The sequence below is a fragment of the Ursus americanus genome, chromosome 3 (assembly GCF_024610735.1).
Source record: "Ursus americanus isolate L20-20 chromosome 3, mUrsAme1.1.p, whole genome shotgun sequence".
Taxonomy (NCBI): domain Eukaryota; kingdom Metazoa; phylum Chordata; class Mammalia; order Carnivora; family Ursidae; genus Ursus; species Ursus americanus.
Genome location: NC_142129.1, coordinates 45055305 through 45076348, shown reverse-complemented (window position 1 = coordinate 45076348; position 21044 = coordinate 45055305). Strand labels below are relative to the sequence as shown.

At 47.3% G+C, this 21044-nt stretch overlaps 1 long non-coding RNA gene across 2 annotated transcripts in view; it reads left to right on the top strand.

Moving 5' to 3' along the window:
* Positions 1 to 1037: 1037 nt before the first annotated feature.
* Positions 1038 to 21044, top strand: part of LOC123789114 (uncharacterized) — a 30406-nt gene continuing 10399 nt past the window's right edge. The window contains exons 1-3 of one of the 2 annotated variants that reach the window (XR_006778678.2): positions 1038 to 4941; positions 9954 to 10029; positions 13648 to 13772. This is a non-coding gene — a long non-coding RNA (uncharacterized LOC123789114). The other variant, XR_006778677.2, reaches the window with a different exon arrangement.

Genomic DNA, 21044 nt, shown 5'->3' with positions numbered 1-21044 from the left:
ACCAGAGTCTGCCCCTCCAGCGCCTCTAGCGCCTCCAGGGCCCAAGCAGGTGACAAAAGTGTGTGAAGTAGGGCAGTATTAGGAACAGAGAGGGGTAGGGGCCATGACTGGTGGAAGAGCACACACACCATCGAAAGGCCTCCAAACGCACTCCTTCTTAAGGTATCGTGGAGGCTAAACAGCACGTGTATTGGGCCCAAACGTGGCCCACAGACATCCGGCCTGTAATCCCTGGGCACCACGGGCGTGAGGACAACACACCATGAGGACCGATGGTGGGAATGGTGGTCCTGCGTTGCCAACGTGTTGGTTAAGCTCTTTCAGACTGCCTAGAGGGTTATTTTAACTGTATCTGGGGAGTCAGCTAGAGGACACGGCTTCACCAGCCACGGAGTATAGTCCGTGAGCCATCAGGAATCGTGGCCACTCCCGTGGCTGCACAGAGCTTTAGAAGGTCAGCGGGGGAGAGGCCCAGCATCTTATCACTCCCTCAGTAGCAGCCCTTGGTGGTTTCCCCGCCTTAAACACTACGCCATAGTTATGATTCTCCTGCTGTTACCCTGTAACTTTTAGACTCTCCTTCTCTCCACCTCTTGGTTTCTACCTGTTCCTGACTTACATTGCTTTGTAGCAACTGCTTGTTTGTGACTTGTCTTGCTTTATGGCTTCTGCCTCTCCTTGCATGACTCAACTTCTGCTTCATAGGTGAGCCAGTCAACAGCTACCTAGCACCTTCACTGGAGAGCTCTCAGGTCAGACCATCTCGTAGGCTACTCGCTGACCTGCAGATGGGTGCTTGCAGGGAAGTTCCAAGAGTCGGAATCAACTTAGCCTTGGCCAGAGAATCATGGTCACTTGGTGCGAAGCATGGGACTCATTCATAATGAACCACTGATTCTTGCTCTCAGGAGGGGCGGTGGCCTTGGGAGATACCTGGAGTGTCATGGCCACAACACTAAGATATCTTTAAAAAAAAAAAAGATTTTATTTATTTATTTGAGAGAGAGAGCACAAGCTGGTGGGGGGGGGTGGGCAGAGGGAGAGGGAGAAACAGGCTCCCCGCTGACCAGGGAGCCCCATGCGGGACTCGATTCCAGGATCCTGAGATCATAACCTGAGCCACTCAGGTGCCCTTAAGATATCTTTTTTTTTTTTTTTAAGTAACCTCTACTACGCCCAATGTGGGGATTGAACCCATGACCCAAAGAAAGAAAGTCACATGCTCTACTGACTGAGCCAGTCAGGCACTCCTAAGATATCTTAAATTATATTCAGGATACCATCTTTATGAAGGCAAGGGAAAACGACAGTTCAAATAGGCATAGAAATCAAAGGCTTACTTCTCAGGTATAAGGAAAGTAAGGCTACTCCTTTCTGAATCACTTAGGGTCGTATCTGGCTGCAAGTGACAAAACACCCAGTTAAGAGTAGCTGAAAGAACTATGGACTTCTCTCCCGCAGAAGTGGAAGTCGGTGGTCATTGGTATTGGTTCAGCAGCTCGGTGACATTAGGGCAGCCATCTCTGAGATTCCTTTGGCTTGTACCTCATGGTTCCAAAATGGCGATTGCAGATCTGTGTTCAGGGAAGAATGAGAGACGGTCCCTAACAACTGAGTTTGCCCCTTTTTTTCAGGAAAGCAGCAGCCTTCCCAGGGCCCACCCACCTTCACCAGTGGACTTCCCCTTAACATTTTCACTGGCCTGGACGGCGCCACCCTAGCTGCAAAGCAAGCTGGGAAGCCGAGTGCCTTGCTCTCCAACTTGATTGTCAGCAACTGGTTTCTTATGCGTGGGGATTTTCTCATACTGTGTGTGCACCTATGTATTTCTGGTTCAATGCACCGGACAGCATTGGGTGCCTTAGGAAATAAGCTTGAGGTAACAGAAAGCACAGAAGAAACTATAGGCTTGAACACCAACTCCATCATTTACTCTGTAATCAAACGCAATTAACTTGCTGAACGTCATTCTCATGCTGGGTAAGAAGGGGTACAGAAGACTTCCTTGCAGGGCTGCCGTGATGAGGGAATAAGGTAGTGTGTTTCTAGTTCTTGGCCCTGAAGAGGTACCCCCAAATGATTACTGAGCCACTGTGGTGTGCTGTCTCCTGTTGGACGGGCACATGGTAGGGGACACAGAGGAGGAGGCAGTCGAGCTTAAAGGTCAAGAGCACAGGCCCTAAAGTCAGGCTGTTGGGCCCAGACTCGTTCTCTACCACTTACTAGTTGTATGACCTTGGGGAAGTGATGTGGTCTGAGCTTCAGTTCCCCTCTTTGAAACTAGCGACAGCAGAACATAGCTCACAGGGGTACACTTGGAAGGAAAGCCGAGACAGTTCACCTCAAGCACTGGGCGCTGGGTCTGGCACAGAGCAGACACGAAGTAAGCGTTGACTATTAAGAATGGCATTTTTTTCCTCTCTTGGCCCAGAACTAAAACCTATTGAACAAAAAGCACAAGTGTCTTGCTGTCAAAACTCTTTAAACCCAAGTAGTCTTCAATCCCCTAAAATACACAAACTATTATAGCCAGAAGCAGAAGCCTATCAAGAGTAAGGTGTTGGAGTGGGGTGGGGTGCTCTGCCCTGCAGTCAAGCAATAAGAGGGTACGTTGTCTGTAGAGAATTTTTTTAATAATTATTTCCAAAACACAAGTAAAATAAAAAATTCATTCCCTTTTTATTATCACCACGTGCCAACATTTCTCAACAATGTAAGTGACCGAACAGACTCCCCAAACCCCATGATGTTTGCCTAAGTTCTAAAGCACGGCCACAATTACTGTCGAGTTTTAGTAATAGATAGGCAGTTCCACATTAGCACTTTTTTTTTTAAAGATTTTATTTATCCATTTGACAGAGAGAGACAGAGACAGCCAGCGAGAGAGGGAACACAAGCAGGGGGAGTGGGAGAGGAAGAAGCAGGCTCCCAGCGGAGGAGCCTGATGTGGGGCTCGATCCCAGAACGCTGGGATCACGCCCTGAGCCGAAGGCAGACGCTTAACGACTGAGCCACCCAGGTGCCCCCACATTAGCACATTTTTATTACTCATCCTTTAATAAACATCGTGTTCTACCGGAGAATTCCCAGCTCTGTAGTCAGTCTCTGCCGCCTACCCCGACTCGGGCCCTAGCTGTTTGGAATCACAAGAGCCCGCCCCCCTCCGCCCCCAGTCCTTCACTCTTCTGTGTGTAAACCGCAGACTGAGTCAACAGTGAGACCTCAGGGCCTCTGGAGACAAAGGAAACTGGAGTTACTTCAGTTCCGTGTGATTTCTGGGAATTCTATTTGGATTGAAAATTAAAACAGCTAACAGACTGTGAACTGAGAGGTGTGACATTTTTGTTTGGCAGATGAAATTTTCATTCATACATGATATGTCTTACCACAGCGGAGTGAACTTTGAAAGTCAAATCATTCTTTTAAATTATGTATCTGTTTTTCAAATTAAAGAGCAAATCAAGGAGAGAGTGCTAATTTCTGATTACTACAGGATTATTGCTGAAAATCATTTTGTTATATAGAGGAGGATGTTAAAAATGATTTGCTTTCAGGGGCGCCTGGGAGGCTCAGTCGGTTAAGCGTAGGACTCTCGATTTCAGCTCAAGTCATGATCTCGGGGTCCTGGGGTGGAGCCCCATGTGGGGTTCTGTGCTGGGCATGGAGCCTGCTTAAGATTCTCTCTCTCTCTCCCTCTCCCGGTCCCTCTGCTCCTCTCCCTCTCCCCTCCTCCCGGCCCTCTCAAGAGCGCAGGCGCTCTCTAAAAAAAAAAAGAAAGAAAGAAATTGCTCTGATTAGCTCGAGTTTTGCCACCCTGGTGCTGCTATCAGCAAAGATGGGAGAAGGCAAAGGAAGGTGAGCAAACTGCATTTGTACATTTTTCTTCACATTTCAACCATCTGAAGTCAGAATGTGTGTCCCCATCGCCCCTGGCTGGGTCGTAGTCACGACGTATCGTCGCTGCAGAGCCTGTGCCTCTATACCAGCGGCAGCATCCAAGAAAATCCCGGGCACGATGGTGACACCCTCTCTAAGCCATGCTGCAGCAACGACAGCCTTGACGGAAGGGAGAACAATAATACGGGGTGGGCGGAGGGGAGGGACACTGAGCTAGGGGTGGCCTCGGAGAGTCAAGCTTAGAAAAGGAAATTTTAGAAATACTTGAACCTCTTTTCTTTCTTTCTTTCTTTCTTTCTTTCTTTCTTTCTTTCTTTCTTTCTTTCTTTCTTTCTTTTTCTTTCCTTCCTTCCTTCCTTCCTTCCTTCCTTCCTTCCTTCCTTCCTTCTTCTGCTGCGTAAATGCGTAAGAGCGACAGAAGAGAACTGTGTAAGGATGCTCCCTGTATAAATACAAAATGTTAAAATTCTAAAAAAAAACAAACAAACAGAAAGATCTGCTCTGGTAGCAAACCTGCCTAATATGACATTGCACAGGCACGGCCTCCGAGAGGATGTGGCCCAAGCCCCTCACTTCACAGCTGCCCAAAGGGAAGCTGCCTGGGGTCACCCTGATGATCAGTAAAGAGAATTGGCTGGAAGGCTCCTGGCTGTTGCCAGACTGCTTTCTCCTTCATCCACACCCCCAAGCTAACCAACCAAAGTAGCACTACGATGTTGGCGCTTTGCAAACGGTGATAAAGAAGCAATTAAAAAAAATGCACAGTCAAATATGAGTACACAGTTCAGGCCACTTGTGACTCATGGTGCAAGTTCATATCCAAACAGACTCAGCCTGCTCGGGGAAAGAAGCCTGCTCGGGGAGGCACGTGATGATCACGTGGCCCAGCAGCCGTGTCACGGAGGTTTCAAGGTTTACTTTCAATTCTGCTCTTGTCTACCGTAGCTGGTACTGCTTTGCAGACCAGCTTGGAGGATCTCTGTGCCACCAGCGTGCAGAGTCGGTCACAAAGACTAATGATGGAGGACATCCCTGGATATTTCTGTAAGCACGTGCTCAGTCTTTGGGTTGCTTTGTTTTCTTTACATTCCTGAACATATTCTGTGAGGGTTGGGAGCACGTCATTGAATGAGAGTTACTACTAGCTGTGTGGCCTTGGGCTGGTATCTCAACCTCTCTGAGCATGAGTTTTCTCACCCATAGAATGAGGGTGCACTGGTACCCAGCTCAAGGTATGTGTATGCAAATGCCCGGGGGCCTGCCGCACAGCCGGGCCCAGTTAAGCATTAGCTATTATTAGCGTTATTAATCCCTCCCCCACTGATGGAGAATGTCATCAAAAGCACCTGATTGCCAATCGACCCATGAGCTGGACCCGGGCAATTAGAGGCTCCTCGCCTCCTCGCCTGTTCTGGGAACGTGAGTTCTGCTCACCTTTCCCACTCACAGAGGCGGCTCCAGGAACACAGAGTCGAGATCGTAATGTGGTTTTGAGAACACCTGCCCGGCCTACGTGACTGCACGTAGTTAAAGCCTCTATGTAAACCTGTTAAGATCCGGCGTGGGCCGGGGTGGAGGGCTGTTCACCTCGCTGCCACCCAAGACAAGCCTCTTATGTAAGTTCCCTTTGCTTATTAAAACTGCCACCTACAACCCAGAGTGGCCCTCCTCTTTCTCTTGTCCCTCCCTGCCCTCCATGTGTGGGGGTCCATTTAGATTACACCAGGGAGGCTCCGGAGAGAGCTGGGAATCCACACCTACCGTTTGGGCCGGGGAGGAGACACGGGCTTTCTCAGTCTACCGCTGAGAAAGCACGGGGCAAAAAGGGAACCAGGCCAGCAGTCAGGGCCGTGGCTCTGGCCCCGTGCTCCACTGACCTGGGATGAGTCACCCTGTTTCTGTGCATTCAGTAAGCATCAATGGGGCCTTGTCCAGTGCCAGGCCTTGCTCTGGGTGCGGGCTGAGAAGTGGTCTCCGACCTGGAATCTCTCACGGTATGGAGGAGACAGACACACCGACAGCACGCAGAAGGTCCATCCCAGGGGTTGCAGTCCCACACTGAGGGGCCACAGCCAGCGCTGGTGGGAGAGCGGGAGCCTCTCTCCCCTCTGGTTCTGAGTTCGAGCCCACGGGGTGAGCACGAGTTAGAATCGTGTTAGAGGGGGTCACCTTTCCCTTCTCTGCCTCCCTTGAGGGGAGATTTTGCCCTGAGTTATGCTCTTTACTGCCCCCCATCTGATCTGCGGTGGTGAATCTGGGAGGACAACTGGGGGCTGGAGGCTGTGTTAGCTCCCGGTGCCCTTGGGAACCTCTTCTTGCAAGACCCTGAGCGCCAGGGGCAGGCTCCTGCCCATCCCGAGGCCCTCAGGGGAGACCCTCCCAGGCCACCTCTGCCTGCGAGTGGGTGGAGGGTCGGCCAGTTTGGGGTTTCAGTTCACGGACCCCCTGAGCCCTCCCACGGAGCCACATTCTCCTACTTCACTCGTATCTGTAAGAAAAAAATGATACATGTTGGGCGTCGTCTGCCGTTACCCTTTGATTTATTTCTCAGTAAGGGTGGAATTTGGTCAAAGGAGAGGGATGATCTGTCTCGCACCCCTCCGGGAGCCCAGGAGTTAGGCATTACCCATCACTAGACGGACCGCAAGCTCCTTGCTGCGGGACCCAAGGGTGTGTGGACAGACCTGCGTCTCCACCTGGGACACGTGTGACGGTTGCTCACGGATACTGGTTGCATCGATTCCCGGTTTGGGAGGGCAGGCAGAAGGGAGCAGGAAAGCTGCAGAGAAGGGGAGATGTTTTATTCAGGCTTCAAGGGATAAGTCTGCCAGCAAGGCAAGGTAGAAATAGGCATGGAGGGGGGAGTGCCGGGGGGGGGGCTGTTCTGTGACCACTTATGAGTCTCCTTCATTAGGAGACCCAGTTTTCTCATCTGTAGAATGAGGGTAAGACAATGGCTCTCACTGCCCTCACAGGGTCACGATACACCGGGGGCAGAAATGTTTGAAAACTATAAAGTACAGCACAAATCATCATTTGTAATACTCAGCCCCCTGCACAAGCATCAGCTGTCGGCAGAGAGGGTTAGAACAAAAATTTTTTCAAGTTCATGATTTCTTTTAATCTTTCATAAACTGACCCCTCCCAGAAGCAGTTTTCATTAACGTCCAATGCCCACCCCTGAACCCCCAAGCCTCCTGTCTTTTTACAGAAACATGGGTCCCGTACAATCTGGCTTGTCTTTATGGCTGTGGTAAAAATGATATTTTCAGGGAGAAAAACAGCGTTGTCAGTTTGACATTCCTGGCTGGGATATTTCCTTCCAGGCTGCTGATGTCTATATGCAAACAATACATTTAGAAACCAAATGGGTGCCTTACGAATTTCTTTCTTCCCCTAGTTTGTGCGGAGGGGAGGCCAGCAGAAAATGTAATGGCAGTCAAATTTCAATGGTAATGAAACAAAGAGACGTTTTTGACTGTGGATAGGTATTTAAATAATCATGAAAGCAGCAGCTGGCTCCTTTCTCTCCTTTGTGCAATTAGGACGCACTTTCTCTGCGAGGAATACTCCACGGCAATCCTACCTGATGCTCCGTGTGTCCAGAGCCTGTCTGAAAGACTGACTTGTCCTCAGACAAAGCCATTTAGAGAAAGACACAGCACATGTATTTTTCCGTCTCGGTATGATGCCACCTCAGGGAAAGGTTGCTGGCTCTGAGCAGAAATCTTCTTTCATCCCTGGTGTGTCGGTGTGGGCTGTTTCTTCTAGGGCTTGGAGAGGATTGTGCCAGGTGAGGGAAGAACCCAGTAGAGCCAGCTGCCGTCAGCAGACAAAGGGTCTCGGGGGGACAGATGAGAGAAAGTGTGCATTAGGGCGACGAGGTTTGGAGTTGCCACATATCGGCAGCTCTGGGAAGAGAGAAGCTCTGTGAATAACCTACTTGCAGACAGTTTAATGCTTTGAGAATAGTAACAGCCCATGGGCAGGAACCACCCGAGAGGGCAGACTGCAAATTTCACTTCTAGCAATACGGATGTGCTTTCCCTGCAAGCAAAAGTTCTGGCAGCCTGGGGAGGGAGAGGGATGAGAAGGAGGAGGGCTTTGAAAGGCGGCCGTGGCCGTCCTCGGCTCTGTGGTGCCCCAAGGAAGGGGCTCTGCCACGGAAAGGATCCTGGCTGCAGATGAGAGCCGGGATAATTTTTTTTCTAGACTTAAGACCGTTCTCGAATTGCCGACAAACTTCAGAGAGTTGGTGGTGTTCACTGGCTGCTGCTTGCCTATCCAGCTGGGAGCTCGTTGATCTGCGGGAGTCAGAAACCTCCTCCTAATCCCTGACCTCTGCAGACCGGTGTAGGGCTTGCGAAGTGTTTTTCACTTAAGGAGTTGTATGTTTTTGCTGCCCAGTAATCCGAAGGGGTCAAAGAAGGGATTTGGAAGTTATGTCCCGGGGAAGAGGAGTAATAGAATAAGACTTCGTAATACTCCTAACACAGGTGTATTGAGCGTTGTGGGAGTTATCTTCTGAATTTTCACAATTTCCACGAGCATCTCATCAGGGAAGGACTATTAACCATCTCTCATTTGCAGACGAGAAGTGGGTATGCAGCTCCTACGACTAGAAAGTGGCAGAACGAGACTCCCGGCCAGGCCAGCCGAGGGAGGCCCTGTGTGACGCTGCCTGGGTCCCCTCCTCCCCATTTTGCCACTTGGTCCTGTTCCTCCCCCAGGGAAAGAGCTTCCACAAGCATTAAGGGCCTACTGTGTGTCAAAAATAGCTCTAGACACTATTCAACACAGACTTCCTGCGTTCCCACTGTGTGCCGGGCACTTTTTTGTGCTTGGAGGACATGAGTGAACAAAGCTCTCTGCCTTCCGGGGGCTTACATCCTCGTGGGGCAGGCAGACAGTAAGCAAGAGATGTTTGAGGAGACAGTGTGGTATAATAGAACGTATAAGGTCTATGGAAAAAAGAAACTTCAGGGCACAGGAAAGGGGAGGAGGAGTGCCGGAGTGGGGGGTAAAGAGACAGGATATACGTGTAAATAAGGTGGTGGGGGAGGTCTCCTTGAGAAGGTGACATTCAAGTACAAACACAGACAGAAATGAGGGAAGTAATCATGGCCTCTCATAGGGAAGAGCATTTCAGGCGGAGGAAACAGGAAATGTGTGGTGTGTTCAGCGAATAGCAAGCAGGCCGTGTGGCCACCACAGCGAGCACAGTGGAAAGCAAAAGGAGATGTGTCCCAGGATAATGGGGAACCAGGTTATGGCGGGCCTCCTAAGCTATTGTACAGCCTGACTTTCGCTCTGAATGAGATGGAAAGCTCTGCCGAGCTCTGAGCAGAAGAACGGCCTGTTCTGACTTCTGGACCACCCTGGTTGCTGTTTGAGAATGGACTGTAACAGGGGCAAGAGTGGAGGCAGGGAGGCCGGCCAGGAGGCTGCTGCAGTGATCCAGATAAGAGGGAATGTTGATTCAGCCCGCAATGGTGAGCAGAGGTCCGGTTCTGCCTGTGGTTTGAACGTAGAGTCCCACTGCAGGGCTACCAAGTCGTAAGACCAGCTGAAACCTGGTGAAAAGAGTTGTTTTCGTAAAAGAGGACTAGAACGTAGGGATCCTGAGTGGTAACTTAAAACACTGAGCAACAGCGCCAGCTGAGAATGAACTACACTCATAATGACCCAACAGAAAGTACCAAATGGGAAAACTAGAGAACAGAATACAGTCTTTGTTTTTATTCTTTATATCATGAAAGTCAATGTATTCATGCAAATTTGCAAGCCTCGCTAGCAAAGCCACGTCATTTATGACTTTCTCCTCGTGATGGTGCCATGAGTGCAGGCCATAGAAAGAGTGATGGTATTTTAGGAACCATTACTCCTTTGTTTCCCAAGCTCAACTCTTAACTATTTTAATCCACTGGGAAATGCAAATAAGAGGAGAATAGGAAGCAAAAGAATGTACGTATTATTGAACTGTTCCTGATCCCTAGGACTATACTGTCTTGTGATTTTGAGAATTCAGAGGAGATTGGGTCTTTCTTTTCTTCTAGGTTTCATCTCTAAGATACTAATTTGGAAAACAAAAGCGGCCAGAGGGACCGAACATCCCTATCTCAGGAGAGGAAGGTGAGTCGTGTGTAGTGAGGACGGCAGTCCTCCCCGGCTTGGGGTTTTTATCCCCCGTGAATACGGCAGAGGAAGTGTTTTGCTGTTAACACAGATTGGATCATCACTTGATCTCGTGTCACAAGTGAGTGTGGGTGGGGGATGAGCACCGACGGAATTTTCTGGTTGACTCCTCGGTGTCAGCACGCTGCTGTCTCATTCACCTTTGTGTACCCAGCGATCAGTCTCTTAATTCGGCCGGATGTTGCTCTTTATTGAGATGCACGCCATCTTTAATAGTCACAGTTGAATGGCGATCTTGCTTTCTGCTCAGCTGTATGCTTTAATGGTCTCCTATTAAGGGAACATTATTCTTAGCAGAGCTCACTCCAAAAAGTGGGCTCTGCTGCTGGATTCAATTCCAAGCATCAGGAACTGGCCTGGAAGATCCAGATGCTCCTACTTTGGGGGCCAGGGGGGCGGTGGCGAACTGCACAACCAATGTCAGACTGTGGGTTAAGAAAGCATGACTCAGGCTTCCCATCAGGAAACTACCATGGATAAATGCGTAAGCCTATCTTCCAAATGTGTTTAAATATTCAGAGCATTCCTATGCATCAGGATCACTATTTTTGGAAGTTCTAGCCACCAACAGACAAGAAAATGAAATAAGTAAACAACACGATTATTCTTTGTGAGAATTAATCAGAAAAAAAAAAAAAGCTCAGTAAGGAGCCACTGCTAGCAATCCTCTGCGCGGGAAAGCTAAGAGCTCGCCCTCGCCTGGGCAGAGCCTCAGACACCAGCTTGCTCACTTAAAGCAAAACGGGCGTTTTTTTCTTATGTGGAACTTTGTCTGCACTCAAAGGCGAGATCAGAAGAAAAAGAAAAGTTTGCGAACCCTACGTCCAAGAATGAAAATGGAGGGCTGGAAACTAAGGCTTCCTTACTTTTTAGCCATTGCGAAAGGAAGTCAGACATTCCAGACCAAGGACGATGGCTATAAGAACTTTAGATATACAGCCAAATTTCTCATATTTTTAAAAACTCCATGACTGGGGCGCCTGGGTGGCTCAGTCAGTTGAGCTTCTGCCTTCGGCTCAGGTCATGATCCCAGAGTCCCAGGATCAAGCCCCACGTAGGGCTCCCTGCTGCCTGCTTCTCCCTCTCTCTCTCTCTGCCCCTCCCTCTGCTTGTGCTTTCTCTCTCTCTCTCTCTCTCTCTCAAATGAATAAATAAAATCTTTTTTGAAAAGATATTTAAAAAAAAAATCCATGATGATTCTTTGTATCCCTCTCCCTATTGCTACACACACACACACACACACACACACACACACACAGGGATTAGTGATAAACCTTTCATAAGACAGAACCTATGAGTTTATAAGATCTTTGTCTTATCCCACAGCCAGGTTTGAGGAACCCAAAAGGGATACAGTAGATGGTAGCAATGATTGACGTTATAGCTTAGCTGGATTTGGGGGAATGGAGTGCCATGCGTTTAAAAATGTAGCCCAAATTCTGCTTGGAGGTGGCAGACAGGTCCAGCGCATGAGAATGGCTGGGGGAGGCAGGGCTGCTAGCCTGACCTCCTGGGGGTCATCTCAAAGAATATTAGAATAATGTTTCTTTTGGTTTCAAAATATCTCCTCCACAGCTTTCCGTACATGGATCTTTCTAAGTGTGTCTGAATCAAAGAAGATTGCTTCATGGCAAGGCATACTTCTCCCCCCCCCCCCGTTGCCATGGAAACGGCACCGTGCTCATGTATTGGCAGCATGCGTGTACACACACACACACAAACACACACACGCGCACTATATATTCATATATTCTCCGGGAAACGCTTTTTATGCCTTCTCCTTCTGGTGTTCTTTAGAATTCTAAAAGATACATTCAGAGCCCAAAATTTTAATTTTACTAATTCTTGCCATCCTGTTGTTATTGAGCATTTGTTTTGACATTAAAAATTCTTTTTAAAAAAGATTGATTTATTTATTCTGTGGGGAGAGGGGCAGAGGGAGAGGGAGAGAGAGAATCTCGAGCAGACTCCCGGAGCTGGACACGGGGCTCAATCTCACGACTCTGAGATCATGGCCTGGGCCAAACCAAGAGTCAGATGTTCAACTGACTGAGCCACCCAGGCGCCCCTGACATTAAAAAAAATTTTTTTTAATATTTTATTTATTTATTTGTCAGAGAGAGAGAGAGCACACATGAGCACAAGCAGGGGGAGCTGCAGACAGAGGGAGAAGCAGGCTCCCCACTGAGCATGGAGCCCGATGTGGGACTTGATCCCAGGACCCTGGGATTACGATCTGAGCCGAAGGCAGACGCTTCACCAACTGAGCCACCCAGGCGTCCTGAGGCTAAAAATTCTAACGTTAGGTTTGCTTCAACATAATCTTTCCTGGAAGTGGAATCATCTATTATTTGCCCCTACGTCTACCTCCAACCATCCTTCCACTCCTTAAATGTACACCCTGTAGGTCCTGATACATTGAGTTGATCCGTTCAAAAAGAAACTATTTCAGATTTTACTCAACTTCTCTGATGGCAAATGATGCATTTTGTGTACTTCGTTCCTGTAGATATTCTCTACCCTCAATATTGTCTTTAACTGGCAAAACAGCAGTTCTTCGGAAGACTTGATGAATCCCCAGTTCACGAGACTGTGGCACTGAAGTTGTCTGGTCTGGTCTTCGATCTATGTCAACTAGAAAAGAAACTACAGGAAGCTCTGATGCAGAGAAGTAATTTATTCCAACAAGAATGTCTCAGGCCCCTGCCCTCTGACCGTGTATGACCCAGTTCTGCTGAGAGCTGGTCCTGACTACACGATGCCCAGGGACAACGTTAAGGCTGGCGCGGTTTTGCAGCTTGTGAGTCAGGAAGCTGCCCTTGGATTTCACCACCTGCTCTGGGCTTTCACTTCCACCGAATTGGCCTGTAGCCTTGTAACCTGTAACATTAATGACCTGAATTACACCATCACGCTGGTCCTTTGAGCCCTAAGACGCCACGGCTGTCATTCAGCTTCCGAGCCAGGTCTGATGGAGCTGTGTGGTTGGTTAGGCAGCCTTCGCAAGGCCCACAGGCCAGGGAGTGACTCAGCTGTGCCGTTGGCTGGGGTCTGACACCCCATCCGTCTTCCTGCCCCCTGTTGTACCCATCTCTACCCAATGCCTTGGCCTACACAGTGGGATGGAGCTCCTTCCTGAGGGTCCCTTTCCGAGCAGAACTTCTTTGACTTTCATCAGATCTGACTGTCCTTTGTCACCCCTCCACTGAGCTAGCCAACCTGACACATTCATTCACCCCAACTTATCGAGTGGCTTCATTTGTGACATGCAAGGCAACAGTCTTTAATTCTAAAGATCCCAGACCCTGCTACTGTCTCCAATGCAGTTCCTACAACTTGGCCTCTGACATGCTTGGCTTTAGCCTCAAGGACAATTCCTGGAACTCACCAAGCTCTCAACTGCCCCGGGCCTTGGCCTATGGCCAGTGCTGCTGCCACGGCCCAGAAGATCTCCTCCTGCACTCAGCCCCCGGGGTTAACTCCTTCCCATCCTTCGGGCTCGCTTCAGAGTCCCTCTCCCCAACTGAGGCCTTGCTCTCCTCTTTTCCTTCTTAGATTGTCCCCACCGAGGACAACCAGTTTGTAATCCTTTCCTGTCCATCTACCCACTTCGATGAGACAAATGGTGGAAATTTCTGGGCCCTGGCACATGCTGATGGGAGAGAGACATTGTTGAACAGGTAGGACTTGCTTCTCACCTCTGTCTGGGGCGCTCACCTGGCTCTTGCTGGACAGACACCAGCAACAGTAAATATCATTACTCTCGAATGTACCAGTGTGACTTGCAACTATTTGTCAACAGGAAGACTTTGACTCAGTGTGAAACCTTTCGTTACATAAATTCAAAGCATTTCACTTTCGTTTTTGGCAAACAGATTAGTTACTCTAGCCCTCAGAATATGAAACCCTGTGGTAGGAACATCAGATCGAGACTTGCTCCTATCTCATGGCAAACCGTTAGCGGAATGAGGACCAGAAGTTTTGCACCGCCACCCCCAAGTCAGTTTGCCTCTCTGGGCCTTGGTTTTCTTCCTCTATAGACAGATTCCCTCCCTTCCCCCACGTCACTCCTCAATGCGCACGGGAACACTTTGATTTAAATGCAACTCCTCTGAAATCAGTAATGCCCGAATCCCTCCCTTGTAAAAAAAAAAAAAAAAAAGAGTATGGAAGTATGTCAAGTATTAATACACAGAGAGTATTTTTTAAAATTTTGTCATGTTTGTGATTTTGTCAGCTCTTAAAAATTTGTTGTAGTCTCTAACTAAATATTCATGTTTATATCTATAAAAAATCACATGTGAACTTTTCTTTCAACAATTGGCTTATAGAGCGCACATATTTTTGGGAATACAAAAAGGCATTAGTGCCGTTTTTGCTGCCTAGATTGACGGTCGTAGATTTACGATCGTCCCACTTGTTCGATTTGTCCTGCCCGCAGAATGGATAGGACCGAGGGGTTGCTTTCAGATCTTTGGACATTTATTCTACCTTTGGAATATGGTTTTGCATCCTGTTTTCACCACCGAATCAATGTGAATTAGAAAAATCATTGAACTCCTTTATGTCTTAGCTTTTTCACATGTGCAATGGAAATGTCCCAAGGAATTTGGCAAAGGCTGTTGGAATGAGTGGCTGTGGTCGTGCCGATTCCATGGGGTCTGACCTCAGGGCAGCACAGTGATACAGGCTGGCCAGGGATTGGTGGCACTTCTGTTACTGGGTGCCACAAAGGATTTCTAGAGTGAGGTGCTAACTCATGGAGTTCTGTGTCGTGAGAAGACAGATTTGGTGTTACTTCTAGAATGGTGTCTCCCCAAAGGGCCAGGTCCCATTGGGTCTGATCTATAGCCAATGGGAAAAATAAGGATGAGCATGTCGTATGTGTCTATGCATGAGTGTGAGTGTCCATGTTATTGCCAGCTGTTGTTCTGAGGTAATTTCCTTCTTGTCTTTTGCATTCAATTGGTGTTTTTAACATCCATAAAATGTACATCCATAGATTCCAAAGTCTGCTTAGAAAAACTGAGCGGAAGGACAACCCTGTTATTGTGTCTTGGATCTCCTGTGACCTGGTTTTGTCCATCAATGATTAACTTACTTTGGCTAGCAGATATCATGCTAAGCTTTGGAAATTTACCCAGCTTCTTCAGCAGAAGGACAGCAATGTTTACTGAACACGAACTATGTGTCGGGAGCTGCGTTTGGTGCCTCCATTTCCATTATTGCATTAAGTCTTCTTAGGAACTCTATGAGGAAGTATCGTACCCATTTAAAATAGGTGATATATGAAGCTTGGAGAAGACAAGTCACTTGATCAGGGTCCCAAGTTGTGAACCAGCAAAATCTGGATTTGAACTTCGTTTGTCTGAGCAAAGTCCATTGTCTTTTCACCTCACTAGCTTCATTCCCAAAATATAACCACAAGATACATGTTTTAATCTAGAATATGCTTGTTCTTAAGTGCAGTATAATGAATGTACAGCGTTACATTAGTTTCGGGTGTACAGTATAGTGATCCAACAATTCTATATTCATCGGGGTACAGTGCTCATCAAGGTAAGTGTGCTCTTGGGGCGCCTGGGTGGCTCATCAGTTAAGCGTCTGCCTTTGGCTCAGGTCATGATCCCAGGGTCCTGGGATGGAGCCAAGACTGGTTCCTTGCTCAGCGGGGAGTCTGCTTCTCCCTCTCCCTCTGCCCTTCCCCCCCACCTCCACTTGTGCTCGCTCTCTCTCAAATAAATAAACAAAATCTTTTAAAAAAAACAATAAGTGTACCCTTAATCCCCTCACCTATCCCCCCACCCACCTCCGCTCCGCTGTCAGTTTGTTCTCTGTAGTTAAGAGTCTGTTTGGGGTGGATATACTTGGGATGTCAATTGAAGGCTATTTCCTGTCTGTAGAGTGTGTGACAGAATCTAAAGGGGTCCCAAGGCCAGGCACCAAGTAAGACCAAGTGTCCAGGTCACAGGGCGGCCTTGAGCGTACTCCAGCACCAGGTGGATTCTGGATTATCTTTTGTTTGGCACCGTCTATCCTTGATTCTCCCTCTGTAAGAATTACCAATGTCGGCTGGATTTCGGGACATTAAAAACAAGCGATTCATTTGCCCTTCGGTGCAATAACCAGCAATCGGCCTTGTAGTCAGTGATGCGTGGGCCAGTGTTTATCTCAATATCTGATACCTTGTTTTATCCGTGGTTAAATGCTACTATGCAGATGACAAAGAAAGGTGAATGTTCTGAATTTTAAAGATTTCATTGTGAAGAAATCAGTTCAAGAAAAGGCCAAGTCTTGGGGCAGAATGACCAAAAATCTCTGTCCCCGGTCTGCAAACCTTAGTTAAAAATGTAGAGTCCGGGCCCTCCTGCCTGAAGGTTCTTATTCAGTAGGTCTGGAGAGGGGTTCCGGAATCAAGGTTTTAACAAAACAAACCAGGGAACTGAGCACAGGCAAAAGATTCAAGTAACACACATTGAGAAACCGTTCTAAGATACATCTCATCCAAGGGGGTTATAATTATTCACCTATTAGATGGAGGTTTTCTTCTTTATTATTTTTCTTCTCAACTGACAGAGATAAAGGACAGCACTTCTTTTCCCTAAATGCTGAGAGGGGACTACACGAGCCTCCACAAAACACCTCATTTTCTGGGCATGTTTCAATGTAAAAAATGGGCCAAAGAGAAAAATCCTTGGCTCTGGAGAATTACAGAGGGCTGAGGTGGGGGAGGGTTGATCACCAAGGAATGCTAAAGATCCAAGAAGAGGACGCCCTCATGCATACCCTTCGTAAGGACAAGGAATGTGTCGGGCCCCATCAGCCTGAAGGCCATAAATCTGGGCTTAGCAGCTACACTAATTCAAAAGTCCTTTGAAATTTCCAGACTGTTCTGTTTTTATTGAGTATACAAGTCAGCATAACTTTCAAAAGCTGCCTGAAAATGCCAGCGCTCTGGCTGGCTGCCATGCTTCTCCAAGGTGACGTGTACCATGTGTAGGGCTGTCCTCATGGTTGGTTATGGGCAGGGAGCCATTTTGGTTGATCAGCACCTGAGCCAAACCAGTTGTTAAATATACCGAATGTCTCCGTAACTGTGCCAGTGCCTCTTGGGCAGGTTGTGACCGTAAAGTCACCAAGAGTGAAGGGCGTAAAGGGTGGCTTGAGAAAGGAGAGCTAGAACCTGAGGCAAGGTGGCAGGAGGAGGAGGAGGAGGACAGGGAATGCAGTTAAAAATACTTATCTCCTTGTCCCCTGCTAACTGGGGCGGCAATCTCTTTAGGAGAGTCAGGGCTGAAGCGGCCAGAGTGGCTCCTAGAGCCACTAGGCTGAACCCGATCCAGAGATCATGGTCTCAGCAGTGATTCTCTCCAGTGACTGATGACCGATGTCTGCCAAGGGCTCAAGAAGGGCTGCGTGCGTGTGGCCTGCTTGTCAGCCGGGCTCTAGTGACACGGAGCTACGTTTTGAACTCCCTGGTTTTTGCTGATGTCTCCCTTCAGAAACACATACGAGATTTTTCTTGGTCCTCATGAATATACATAGTCATCAGCATGCTGCTCGAATCAGAGATTTACAGTAGTTCGGGCAGACTCTCTCAGAGGTATCCAGGCTAATGAGCAGTAAATGCCACTCAGCATCTCTCTCTAGAAGCTACGGACAGGGAAATTCCTATAAGGTGGCTTTCCCTGTGTAGTCACTTCTTCTCCTTGCAACAGATGTCCACCGCGTCGGGTTCTCCCACGCCCTGGAACCAACGGTCACCCTCAGATCCCCTAGAGTGGCTCATGATTGTGGTAGGATTTATGACATCTGTCACTGGGCTTCACACAGAAGACATGGTAGATTAATATGAATTATGAATGAATTACGACTCTGAGTCTACCAGCACTTCCCACCACAACTGAGCTCTCTGGAAACATCACCACTTGATGGTGTTGACGCTCCCAGTTGTGTCCAGCGGAATGGCTAGGAAATGCTACTGATAAGGCACTGATCTCACTTCCTCATCACACTCCACAGCCTGGCTTTTGGCCATTTTTTTAAAAATAAAAATCAAATATCCTTAAATAATCATGGTACAAGATTTCTAGAAGGTGCGTCTTCATTGGAAAACACCCGTCTTTGATAATGTAACCAAAGTTTCTAACACCAAAGAGTTGGCTTTACAGTTTGATCTCAAAGTTTTGTGCTTTGGGTTTTTTGGGGGTTTTTTGGTGTGTTTGTGGTACTACTGGGCTGGCTGAGTCCGGATTCTCCAGAGAAACAGAATCGATAGGCTATATATGAGGGAACCTATTCTAAGAATTAGCTTATGAGAATGTGAAGGCTGAGAAGGCCCACGGTCTGCTGTCCGCAGGCTGGAAAACCAGGAAAGATGGTGGTGTAATTCTGTCCAACTCTGGAAGCTCGAGAACCAGGAGCACTGATGTGCCAGGGCAGGGGAAGATAAATGTCCCAGCTCGAGCAAAGACAGCAAATCCTCCCTTCCTCGACTTTTTTGTCCAATTCGGCTCCTCACTGGATTGGAGGTTGCCCCCCGGCATGGCGAAGGCAATCTTCTTTACTCAGTCTACTGATTCAAATGCTCTTCTCTTCCAGAACCACTCTCACAGACACATGGAGAAGGATCATCTTTACCAGCTATCTGGGCATCCCTTAGCTCAGTCAGGTCGACACATAAAATTAACTATCATATGGGTTGAGAGCAAAGATCGTAAAGATCATTATGAGAAAAAATGGTTTATTTCAGTTTGAAAAAAAAGCAGTGAGTTGTTCGATTGCTAGTGCTAATTGTAGAAAAATGCCATTGAGGAATTATGGCTGGGGGGACGGAATACAGGGAGGAAATAGCAGTAGGATGGAGGAAGGTAGTTTGGGCCATTTAACCTGTGTTCTGTTAAGTGACATTAAATGACAGTTCTGCTTGTGGAGCTATCAGTGTAATGTAGAATGTTAGGAGCCACGTCTGACCTCAAATCCTAACCCAGCACTTATTAGGAGCGTGACCTTGAGCTAGTTTTGTAATCTCTCTAAGCCTCAGTTTTGTCGGCTGTGAAATGGGGGTAATAATAGTTCCTACTTCGTGGCGTTCAATGAGAAGAGCCAGTGGGAATGTACGCCGGGTAACCCAGCACCGTGTCTGGAACACGGTAAGTGTTCATTACGTGCTAACCATTATTAATGTCATTTATTATCAGCACTAGAAAGCAGGAGCCCTTTCCTCAATTACTTACTTAAGTGAATAATTACGGCAACAACAATAGTAGCAAACGCACAGCCCAGGTCCCTAACACGCATTCACCTACAACAACCATCCCAAGAGGAAGGTACTAGTGCTATTATCGTCCCTAATTTATCATCGAGGAAACTGGGTCGCAGAGAGATTAAGTATTTACCCTTTTGTGTCTGGCTTATTTCACTTAGCATATTTCTGATGTTCATCCATGGCATAGCACGTATCAAAATTTCATTCCTTCTTAGGACTTTTTAAAAACTCATCCATCTGTTGGGGCGCCTGGCTGGCTCAGTCAGAAGAGCATGCAACTCTTTATCTCCAGGTGGTGAGTTTGAGTCCCACGTTGGGTGTAGAGATTACATAAAAAATAAAATAAAATTCATTCATCTGTTGGTGGACACTTGGCTTGCTTTCACTTTCTAGCTATTGAGAATAGTGCTGCTATGAATATGGGTATGCAAGTATCTGTTTGAGTCCGTGCGTTCAGTTCTTTTGGGTATATACCCAGAAGTGGGATTGCCGGATCCTATGGTGATTCTGTGTTTAACTTTTTGAGGAATCACAATATTGTTGAGCCCACAGCTGTGTCACTTTGCAATCCCACCAGCGATAGGCCACAGTTCTAATCTCTTCAAATCCTCATCAATGCTTACTATTTTCTTTCTCCTCCGCCTCCTCCTTCTCCTCCTCCTTCCTTTTTTGATAATAGCTATCGTAATGGGTGTGAGTTTTTATATACTTTTTTAAAGGTGTGATAGCCAACTTTATGTGTCAACTTGACTAGGCCTTGGAGTGCATAAGTATTTGGTCAAATGTTATTCTCCATGTGCCTTTGAGAGTGTTTCTGGATGAGATTAACACTGAAATCGGTAGACTGAGTAAAGCAGATGGCCCTCCCTAATGTGGGTGGGCCCCACCCAATCAGTTGAAGGACTGACTAGAACAAAAAGGCTGATCCTCCCCCCAAGTAAGAAGAAACTCCTCCTGCCTAACTGACTTTGAGCTGGGACATTGGTTTTTTGTTGTTTTTGGACTCAAGCTGAAACACCAGCTCTTCCTGGGTCTTGAAGCCTACTGGCTTTCAGGCTGGAACTGCACCATGAGCTCTTCTGATTCTCAGGCCTTCAGAGTTGGACTGGAACTACCATCAGCTCCCCTGAGTCTCCAGCTTGCCAAATTGAGATCTTGGGACTTTTCAGTCTCTGTAATCATGTAAGCCAATTCCTTATGCTAAATCTCTCAATAGATAGATAAGAGAGAGGGAGGGAGGGAGGGAGGAAGGAAGGAAGGAAAAAAGAAAGACCCCTCTTATTGGATCTGTTTCTCTAGAGAACTCTGACTAATACAAAAGGAAGGGAAAAAATAATAATAATAAAGTAAAATCTTGGACTCTTATGTACGTGTAACTTGAAATAACCAAAACCGACACAATGTTGGATTTGATTATGCAATCCAAGGAGAGACAGGCACATCTGAATCCTGAGATTTCACTTCGCTGATGGTTAAAGTTTTAAACTGAGATCTCTAAATTCCAACTGGTTGGAACAAAATGTTTCTTCTTAGAATCTCTAAAGATGGGCTACAGAAAACTATAAAACAAGATCATGGTTAAAAACACCACAGTTAGAGGGACGAGAAGAGACAAAATCTGGGGGCAAATATGTTTAAATGAACTTCTTCTTATACTAACATTCCTAGGCCCCAGAGAAGGAAC